At 47.3% G+C, this 9,325-nt stretch overlaps 2 non-coding genes across 2 annotated transcripts; one reads left to right on the forward strand and one right to left on the reverse strand.

Annotated features, from left to right (window-relative positions):
- Positions 1–627: 627 nt before the first annotated feature.
- TRNAV-AAC (transfer RNA valine (anticodon AAC)) lies at positions 628–700 on the reverse strand. The gene has a single exon. It is a non-coding gene; the product is annotated as a tRNA-Val (tRNA).
- Positions 701–1,107: 407 nt separating this feature from the next.
- Positions 1,108–1,180, forward strand: TRNAV-AAC (transfer RNA valine (anticodon AAC)). Its single transcript has one exon. It is a non-coding gene; the product is annotated as a tRNA-Val (tRNA).
- Positions 1,181–9,325: the final 8,145 nt, after the last annotated feature.

A 9,325-nucleotide genomic window follows, 5' to 3' on the forward strand; every position in this document is an offset into this window, starting at 1 on the left:
CCCCGTGTCAATCCTGGCCTGGGAGGATTGGCTAGGCGCCAATCCTTAAATGTTCGCCTCCGTTCACTCAGCAGTGATTGGGTACCTGGTTGTTAAACGATTAAGCGGGTCGCATTCCACGAAAACTAGTGGGTAAGGCTTGCCATTAACAATGGGAAGGGAAAGTTAAGCTTGTTACCCTGCTAACAGGAGTCAGCAGTCGTCTGTTCCTGTACCCACCTGTGTATAAACATGAACTATGGGACAATTGAGAGCTGGTACCGAAGAGCCTAAGCTCAACCCCCGCAAGCACAACTAGGTGAGTAGAGTGCACACACACACACACACACACACACACACACACACACACACACACACACACACACAGTAAAGCCCCTGACCGTGCCTCCCCCTGGCCCCCCCCCCCATAAGCCTCCGGGCAGCTGGCCAAACATCTCCGCCTCCCCCCCCCCCCCAAGCATCATCATCTCCCTCTGCTCTCTGCTGACTATTGTCTTCCCACCCCCACCCCCCCACCCCCCCTCTCTCTCTCTCTCTCAAATGCTACGTAGAACTATCGAACTCTCATCAACAACAGAAAAGTCATACATTCATCGATTAACAATAAACAAAATAAAAAAAAACATGTGTGCTCACCAGGGATCGAACCTGGGACCTTCTGTGTGTTAGACAGATGTGATAACCACTACACCATGAGCACTTACTAGTAGTGAGCAGCGTATTTCTATAAGAAGAGATGGGTCGTACACCTGATGGGTGTGTTGGCCACTCAGGAGGTCACACCACTCAGGTCAGGGGGTCGAAGCTCCCTAGGAATTGTAGGAGTGTATTTGGTTAATTTATTTAAATTATTTTTCTAATGCAAATTATATTTTGGTCGAAATGTTTTATTAAGAATATTAATTGAGTGCGTATATATGTATGTGAGACATTTGCCCGAGGGAGGTCACAATGCCACTATGTCTCTAGTGACCTCGACGGGGACAGGAAGCCGGTTGCTTGTCAAATGCCCTCCCCACCCATCCCTTTTAAGCATTTTCCAACTGAATTTTAATGCAATATCATTGCATTTAAGGTTTGAGCGGGTATAGGCTCTCCTTAACCCAAGTGCTCATGGTGTAGTGGTTATCACATCTGTCTAACACACAGAAGGTCCCAGGTTCGATCCCTGGTGAGCACACAGGTATTTTATGGCTCTTTCAAAACGGATGCAATAAACGAAATCGGACATTTTTCGAAATTAAAATGCCTACGTAACATTTCTGGAATTACAGTACGGAGAGAATTGAAGCATGTACTGTACTTCAGAGGCAGCATATACACTCCAAGGATAGCCTAAGCTTCTCTATCCCTTTGAGATCCGCTACTCTATCGTCTCCGAGGTGGAACTGGTGGGGAGGAGGGATGTTGGCCGCTAGGGCTGGGGTGGGGGGGGGGGGAGAATAGCTTCTAGAACATGAGAGATTTCGAGTCTCCCTATGTTAATGTTGTTCTATAAACAACCCTATCCTAACTTAACTACTTTAAAGCAACACACAATCTAACCCAGCCTAACCTATCTCAACCCAACTCAAAACCTAACCCAAAACAACCCACCCTAACTCAACCTAACCTAACCCAACCCAATCCAATCCAAAACCTAACCTAACCTAACCTAACCCAACTTAACTTAACCGAACCTAAGCTAACCTAAGCAAACCCAACGCAACCAAACCCAAGTCCTAACCAAGCTAACCCAAAACCTAACCTAACATCACCAACCTAACTTAACCTAACCTGTACCATCCTATCCTATGCTAACCTAACCTGTCCCATCCTATCCAATCCTATGCTAACCTAACCTGTCCAATCCTATCCTATTCTAACCTTGATTGTTGCAGGAGGCGGGTAGTTTATTGTGCACCCCATACTCATCCTGTGAGCGGTAGCGCAAAAAAAATTACAGAGGGCACAAAAGGTCTTTATGAGACCTCATCTTAGATTATTACATAAACAATTTCATCTATTCTTCACACCTTATAGTTACAATGTCAGCTAGTTACAGAGAATGTTCTATTTCAAGAGCTATATATTTACAGTGTCATTATATATTAATGGTAAGTCTTATCGCTAATACATAATAGTTTAACCAATGGGGATATATAAAAGAGTCATAGGGGAGCTTCTGCTTATTATTAGTCTTCATAATACACTACTTGTTTCTTAATCTCATATGTCGTTTATCTACTGGAAGCGAAATATGGATACAGTGCAAAGATTTCAGGTATTTTATCCTTAATAATAAGATAGGTTGCCATATTTTATTTATTTATTTATTCATTTATTTATTTATTTATATACAAGAAGGTACAATAGGGGTTAACATGAGAAAATAGAAATTAAGTTGATTTTACATTCTTGTAAAGGCACTAGCACGCATAACGTTTCGGGCAAGTCCTTAAACTAACAGATAATTTTTAGATAATTACAGCGTGAGCTTAGATTTATCTCTAAATGGCTCAATTTTACTACAAGATATAGTGTTCGAGTGTGTGTCCCCTGTTCTTGCCCAAACACTTTACACTTTACTTCATATAGATCCCAATACAAGCCGAACTGCCAGAGATACTTGTAGCCAAGTCTTATACGAGCTGTGACAACATCTGTTAGTCTACTGACTTTGTTACTTGCCCCTGTTTTGGGGGGGCAGGTGGTAGTACTGAGAAGGGCCAATAGCTAGAGTCAAGATGTATCTAAAATAGTGGGATAGATAGGCCCGGCCCCAAGGAACAATGTTCCAAGCAATGATTAATTGTTTTAGATTAAAGGCCGCAGTCTAGTAGCCAATCATCTACACCACTTCAACAGGACGAATACATACACCTCAAAATCTAACTTATTTATTAAACCCTCTAATAAACCCCCATATACATTAATACAATAAATCACTTTACCACTCTACATTACATTAAACACCATGGTCCACATAGACAGGATGCAAGGGTTACAATTGCAAACTAGACTACATGGAGAAGGACACTTGTAAAGGCTCTAGGTTGCCTGGGTAAACTTGAGCACACATAGTTTCACTACAACACTCTAGAGTTATCTTAGGGATATAAACACTAGTTTAGGCTACACAAGAACTAATTACTCTACCAGTAACACGGTAACACATTATAAGGTACTTACTTAACTTGTAGAACAGAGAACCAGAAAAAGGTAAGGGGAGAGAGAAGGAGGAGGAGTACAGAGCCCACAAGGGAAGATATTTACACCACAAAGCTGCCACAGAGAAGAGCGAGGGAGAGCCCAGCCACCGAGCTCTCTCAAGTTGCTGCCGGGAAGATACCTAGCTGATCGTACAGCCATAAACATACAAGTTTTCACCGACATTCATTACTAGTTACTGTAACAGTTCTAAGAATAGCTGATAACTAGTTCAATATTATATTTTATAATCAACAAGCTCAGAGTCTGAATGCTCTGTGAGAAACAAGATTCATCTTACGTCTGGCAAGGGAGACAGAACCGAGGTATGAGAAGCCATGCGTATAAACGTTATTGTTAATGAAATATCTTTCTCACATGATTATTTGGAACTCATTTTGACCTCTGGTTTCCAGCTAAGAACCTATGGTTGTAACAGCCCCATACACATATTTTACTTCACACATTTCACTGCGATAAACAATGGCCCTACTAGTTCCAGTTTGCACTGATTCTACTTTCTTCAAATCCATCCAGGAGTTCTCTTCTAATGATACTTTTAAAGGACCTATTTGATAACTCAAGATTCCGTTCAATTCTGTCTTTATTTACTGCAGCCTTAGCAAGGGAGTCACCTTTGTCATGTTCCTGCAGGCCAATGTGAGGAGGAATCCACAACATTTTTATATTTACCCTCTTGCTAAGTATTCTTATATATTTACGTCTAGCTTCCAAGACAAGCACGTTATTACTTGGTTGCAAACTGTTTATTGCTCGTAGTGAGGAAAGGGAGTCGGAAATAATTAAGCTGTCTACTTCAGTGTTGTCAATAATTTCGAGTGCTACCAGTATTGCTACCAACTCAGCTTGCATTGTGCATGCCCAGCTACTAATTCTTATATTCCTTTGAATTGTGCTGCCATCGGGTTGATGAGCAATAACAGCACTTCCTGCCCTCCCTGTAGTTGTATTGAGTGATCCGTCAGTGTATATGGTCTGTGCTATGTTGTTTTCAGCATGTATATTGTGTATGTGTTCTATGGTGCTTAATTTAGCAGCAAGCTGAGCATGAGGGTTGTTTGTGATTAGTTTCTTGGTGGGGTATGCAGGGGTCAGGATGTCAAAAGGTACTATCTGCCAGGGTGGAAGGAAGTGCTGTACTCTTTCATCTGTATATACATCGTGCAGTCCCATCATTTTAATATGAGTGGCTGTTCTTTGAATCCATTTAGACTCACTGGTTCGATTACGTATGTGTTCAAACAGTTCAACTGACACAATGTTGTTTTTGTTACCACGCAGAAGCTTTAGTCCCATCATAAGATTGATTTCAAATATTCTATCTCGAATGCTAAGTATATTTAATTCTTTCCTGCATGTAGAGAACTTTGGTAGTTATAGGACAGCCAAGTATAATTCTGAGTGCTTCATTTTGCATTTTTTCCAGTCTATCAATATTTTTGCCGTTTTGCAGGACTAAAGCTGGTGCATGATAGTCTATCACAGACCTTATATATGCTAAGTACATCATTTTTGCAATTCTAATATTAACACCGCATTAAGGGCTGTACCCCACTACAGTTCTGAGAGCCTTGAGTCTGTCTCTACATTGTTGATGTAACTTATTGACTGCAGTTGAGGTACAAGGGACAGAGACTCCAAGGTATTTGAAAGAAGAGACATAGTCTATTGGTATGTTATCTATCTTAAGTTTTCGTGGTCCACTTTTGCGGTGGCCAATTTGTCTGTTAAATACCTTAGTTTTAGCAGCGTTGATTACAAGACCAAGGCTCTCACAAGCTGTATGTATACAATTTAAAACTGCATTAATGGGATAAAGGTGGACAATTATTACAATGAATATGGGGCTATCTTACCAACCGGAAATCCTCTGCACTATTCCAAGGCTATTCTAACCTAACCTGTCCCATCCTATCCTATGCTAACCTAACCTGTCCCAATCCTATCCTATGCTAATGCAGGCGATGAGTCACAATAACGTGGTTGAAGTATGTTGACCAGACCACACACTAGAAATTGAAGGGACGACGACGTTTCGGTCCGTCCTGGACCATTCTCAAGTCGATTGTGATGAGGACAGGTAGGGACAGGCATTAAATAGGCAAGAGAGAGCTGAGGAGGAAAGTCAGGTGTAGGGGATAGTAGTAATAATGAGAACTGCAGCAGGCCTATTGGCCCATACGAGGCAGCTCCTATTATAACCACCGAAGGAGATAGTAATAGGAATAAGAAGAGGATAGCAAGGGAGCGTAGAAGACAATGAACAGAAAAAGGGAGAAGAGAGAAAGAAAGAAATGGAAGGGGGAAAGCTTATGTTAAGTCACGTTTGTTAGAAAGATTAGAGCATTTGAGTATATACTGTGAAAGGGAAGAGTCCACAGCAACAAAGCCAGGACTCAAGTTCATGTTGGGTACATTGTTAATAAGAGCCGATTCTACAAGACGGCGTCTGTGTAGAGTAGAGGCAGGAAAGATTATTTTGGAGGAAGACCAATCAATGGGATGATTAGAATCCCTCACATGGCAGAAGAGAGCATTGTTAGTGTCTGCAGACATAACACTTCTCTTGTGTTCTTTAAGTCTGTCATTCAGTGTACGGCCTGTTTCGCCAAAGTATTGGAGAAGACAAGATGAACAGGAAATAGAGTTGACACCAGCAGCATTAGAAGCAGGAGGAGCAGTGTGAACTAGATTGCTACGAAGTGTGTTAGTTTGTCGAAAGGCGAGTTTAATGTCAAGAGGACGAAAGGTATTGGTAAAAGTTTTGAGTTCAGATATGAAGGGAAGGCATAGTACAGTGCTACTAGTGTTGGAAGCAGGTTCAGGATGAAAGAAATTTCGTTTAGCTTGAGAGTGGGCACAGTTGATGAAATGCAAAGGATAACCAAGGCGAGAGAATGATTTGTAGATAAAGGCAATTTCAGAATCAAGAAACTGGGAGGGAAGACTGGGGCCTGTACCTCACCTGGGAGGGAAGACTGGGAGCTGTACCTCACCTGGGAGGGAAGACTGAGAGCTGTACCTCACCTGGGAGGGAAGACTGAGAGCTGTACCTCACCTGGGAGGGAAGACTGAGGGCTGTACCTCACCTGGGAGGGAAGACTGAGAGCTGTACCTCACCTGGGAGGGAAGACTGAGGGCCGTACCTCACCTGGGAGGGAAGACTAAGGCCTGTACCTCGCCTGGGAGGGAAGACTGAGACCTGTACCTCACCTGGGAGGGAAGACTAAGGCCTGTACCTCACCTGGGAGGGAAGACTAAGGCCTGTACCTCACCTGGGAGGGAAGACTGAGGGCTGTACCTCACCTGGGAGGGAAGACTAAGGCCTGTACCTCACCTGGGAGGGAAGACTGAGGGCTGTACCTCACCTGGGAGGGAAGACTAAGGCCTGTACCTCACCTGGGAGGGAAGACTAAGGCCTGTACCTCACCTGGGAGGGAAGACTAAGGCCTGTACCTCACCTGGGAGGGAAGACAGAGGGCTGTACCTCACCTGGGAGGGAAGACTAAGGCCTGTACCTCACCTGGGAGGGAAGACTGAGACCTGTACCTCACCTGGGAGGGAAGACTAAGGCCTGTACCTCACCTGGGAGGGAAGACTGAGAGCTGTACCTCACCTGGGAGGGAAGACTGAGGGCTGTACCTCACCTGGGAGGGAAGACTGAGGGCCGTACCTCACCTGGGAGGGAAGACTGAGACCTGTACCTCACCTGGGAGGGAAGACTGAGGGCTATACCTCACCTGGGAGGGAAGACTGAGACCTGTACCTCACCTGGGAGGGAAGACTAAGGCCTGTACCTCACCTGGGAGGGAAGAATGAGACCTGTACCTCACCTGGGAGGGAAGACTGAGACCTGTACCTCACCTGGGAGGGAAGACTGAGGGCTGTACCTCACCTGGGAGGGAAGACTGAGACCTGTACCTCACCTGGGAGGGAAGACTAAGGCCTGTACCTCACCTGGGAGGGAAGACTGAGGGCTGTACCTCACCTGGGAGGGAAGACTGAGACCTGTACCTCCCACATTGGAGGGGAGGAGAGAGAGAAGGAAGGCGGCACATGATAGCATAACACATTCTAAGGCAAATTGACTAAGTGGACAAAGCAGCATTGTTCAAAGCCGGAAACAGCAGAACGAGGAGTTATGAATGCAAACTCGAGACGCAAGTGAGTCACAGGGACGTAAGCGAGTCACAGGGACGCAAGGGAGTCACAGGGACGCCAGGGAGTCATAGGGACGCAAGGGAGTCACAGAGACGCAAGTGAGTCACAGGGACGCAAGTGAGTCACAGGGACGCAAGTGAGTCACAGGGACGCAAGGGAGTCACAGGGACGCAAGGGAGTCACAGGGACGCCAGGGAGTCATAGGGACGCAAGGGAGTCACAGAGACGCAAGTGAGTCACAGGGACGCAAGTGAGTCACAGAGACGCAAGGGAGTCACAGAGACGCAAGTGAGTCACAGAGACGCAAGTGAGTCACAGGGACGCAAGTGAGTCACAGGGACGCAAGGGAGTCACAGAGACGCAAGTGAGTCACAGGGACGCAAGGGAGTCACAGGGACGCAAGTGAGTCACAGGGACGCAAGGGAGTCACAGGGACGCAAGGGAGACACAGGGATGCAAGTGAGTCACAGGGACGCAAGTGAGTCACAGGGACGCAAGGGAGTCACAGGGACGCAAGGGAGTCACAGGGACGCAAGTGAATCACAGGGACGCAAGTGAGTCACAGGGACGCAAGGGAGTCATAGGGACGCAAGGGAGTCACAGGGACGCAAGTGAATCACAGGGGCGCAAGTGAGTCACAGGGACGCAAGGGAGACACAGGGACGCCAGGGAGTCATAGGGACGCAAGGGAGTCACAGGGACGCAAGTGAATCACAGGGACGCATGGAGACACAGGGAAGCAAGGAGTCACAGGGACGCAAGTGAGTCACAGGGACGCAAGTGAGTCACAGGGACGCAAGGGAGACACAGGGACGCAAGGGAGTCATAGGGACGCAAGTGAGACACAGGGACGCCTGGGAGTCATAGGGACGCAAGTGAGTCACAGGGACGCAAGGGAGTCACAGGGACGCAAGGGAGTCACAGGGACGCAAGGGAGTCATAGGGACGCAAGGGAGTCACAGGGACGCAAGTGAGTCACAGGGACGCAAGGGAGTCACAGGGACGCAAGGGAGTCACAGGGACGCAAGTGAGTCACAGAGACGCAAGTGAGTCACAGGGACGCAAGGGAGTCACAGGGACGCAAGTGAGTCACAGGGATGCAAGGGAGTCACAGGGACGCAAGGGAGTCACAGGGACGCAAGGGAGTCACAGGGACGCAAGGGAGTCACAGGGACGCAAGTGAGTCACAGAGACGCAAGTGAGTCACAGGGACGCAAGGGAGTCACAGGGACGCAAGTGAGTCACAGGGATGCAAGGGAGTCACAGGGACGCAAGGGAGTCACAGGGACGCAAGTGAGTCACAGGGACGCAAGTGAGTCACAGGGATGCAAGGGAGTCACAGGGACGCAAGGGAGTCACAGGGACACAAGTGAGTCACAGGGACGCAAGTGAGTCACAGGGACGCAAGGGAGTCACAGGGACGCAAGTGAGTCACAGAGACGCAAGTGAGTTACAGGGACGCAAGTGAGTCACAGGGACGCAAGTGAGTCACAGGGATGCAAGGGAGTCACAGGGACGCAAGGGAGTCACAGGGACGCAAGTGAGTCACAGGGACGCAAGTGAGTCACAGGGACGCAAGTGAGTCACAGGGACGCAAGGGAGTCACAGGGACGCAAGTGAGTCACAGGGACGCAAGAGAGTCACAGGGACGCAAGTGAGTCACAGAGACGCAAGTGAGTCACAGGGACGCAAGGGAGTCACAGGGACGCAAGTGAGTCACAGGGATGCAAGGGAGTCACAGGGACGCAAGGGAGTCACAGGGACGCAAGTGAGTCACAGGGACGCAAGTGAGTCACAGGGACGCAAGGGAGTCACAGGGACGCAAGTGAGTCACAGGGACGCATCGCCCCTATACACACTCTCTTTCCCACACGCACACACACACACACACACACACACACACACACACACACACACACACACACACACACACACACACACAGGAACTTCCGGA

Source organism: Procambarus clarkii, chromosome 50 (genome assembly GCF_040958095.1).
Source record: "Procambarus clarkii isolate CNS0578487 chromosome 50, FALCON_Pclarkii_2.0, whole genome shotgun sequence".
NCBI classification, from domain to species: Eukaryota; Metazoa; Arthropoda; class Malacostraca; order Decapoda; family Cambaridae; genus Procambarus; species Procambarus clarkii.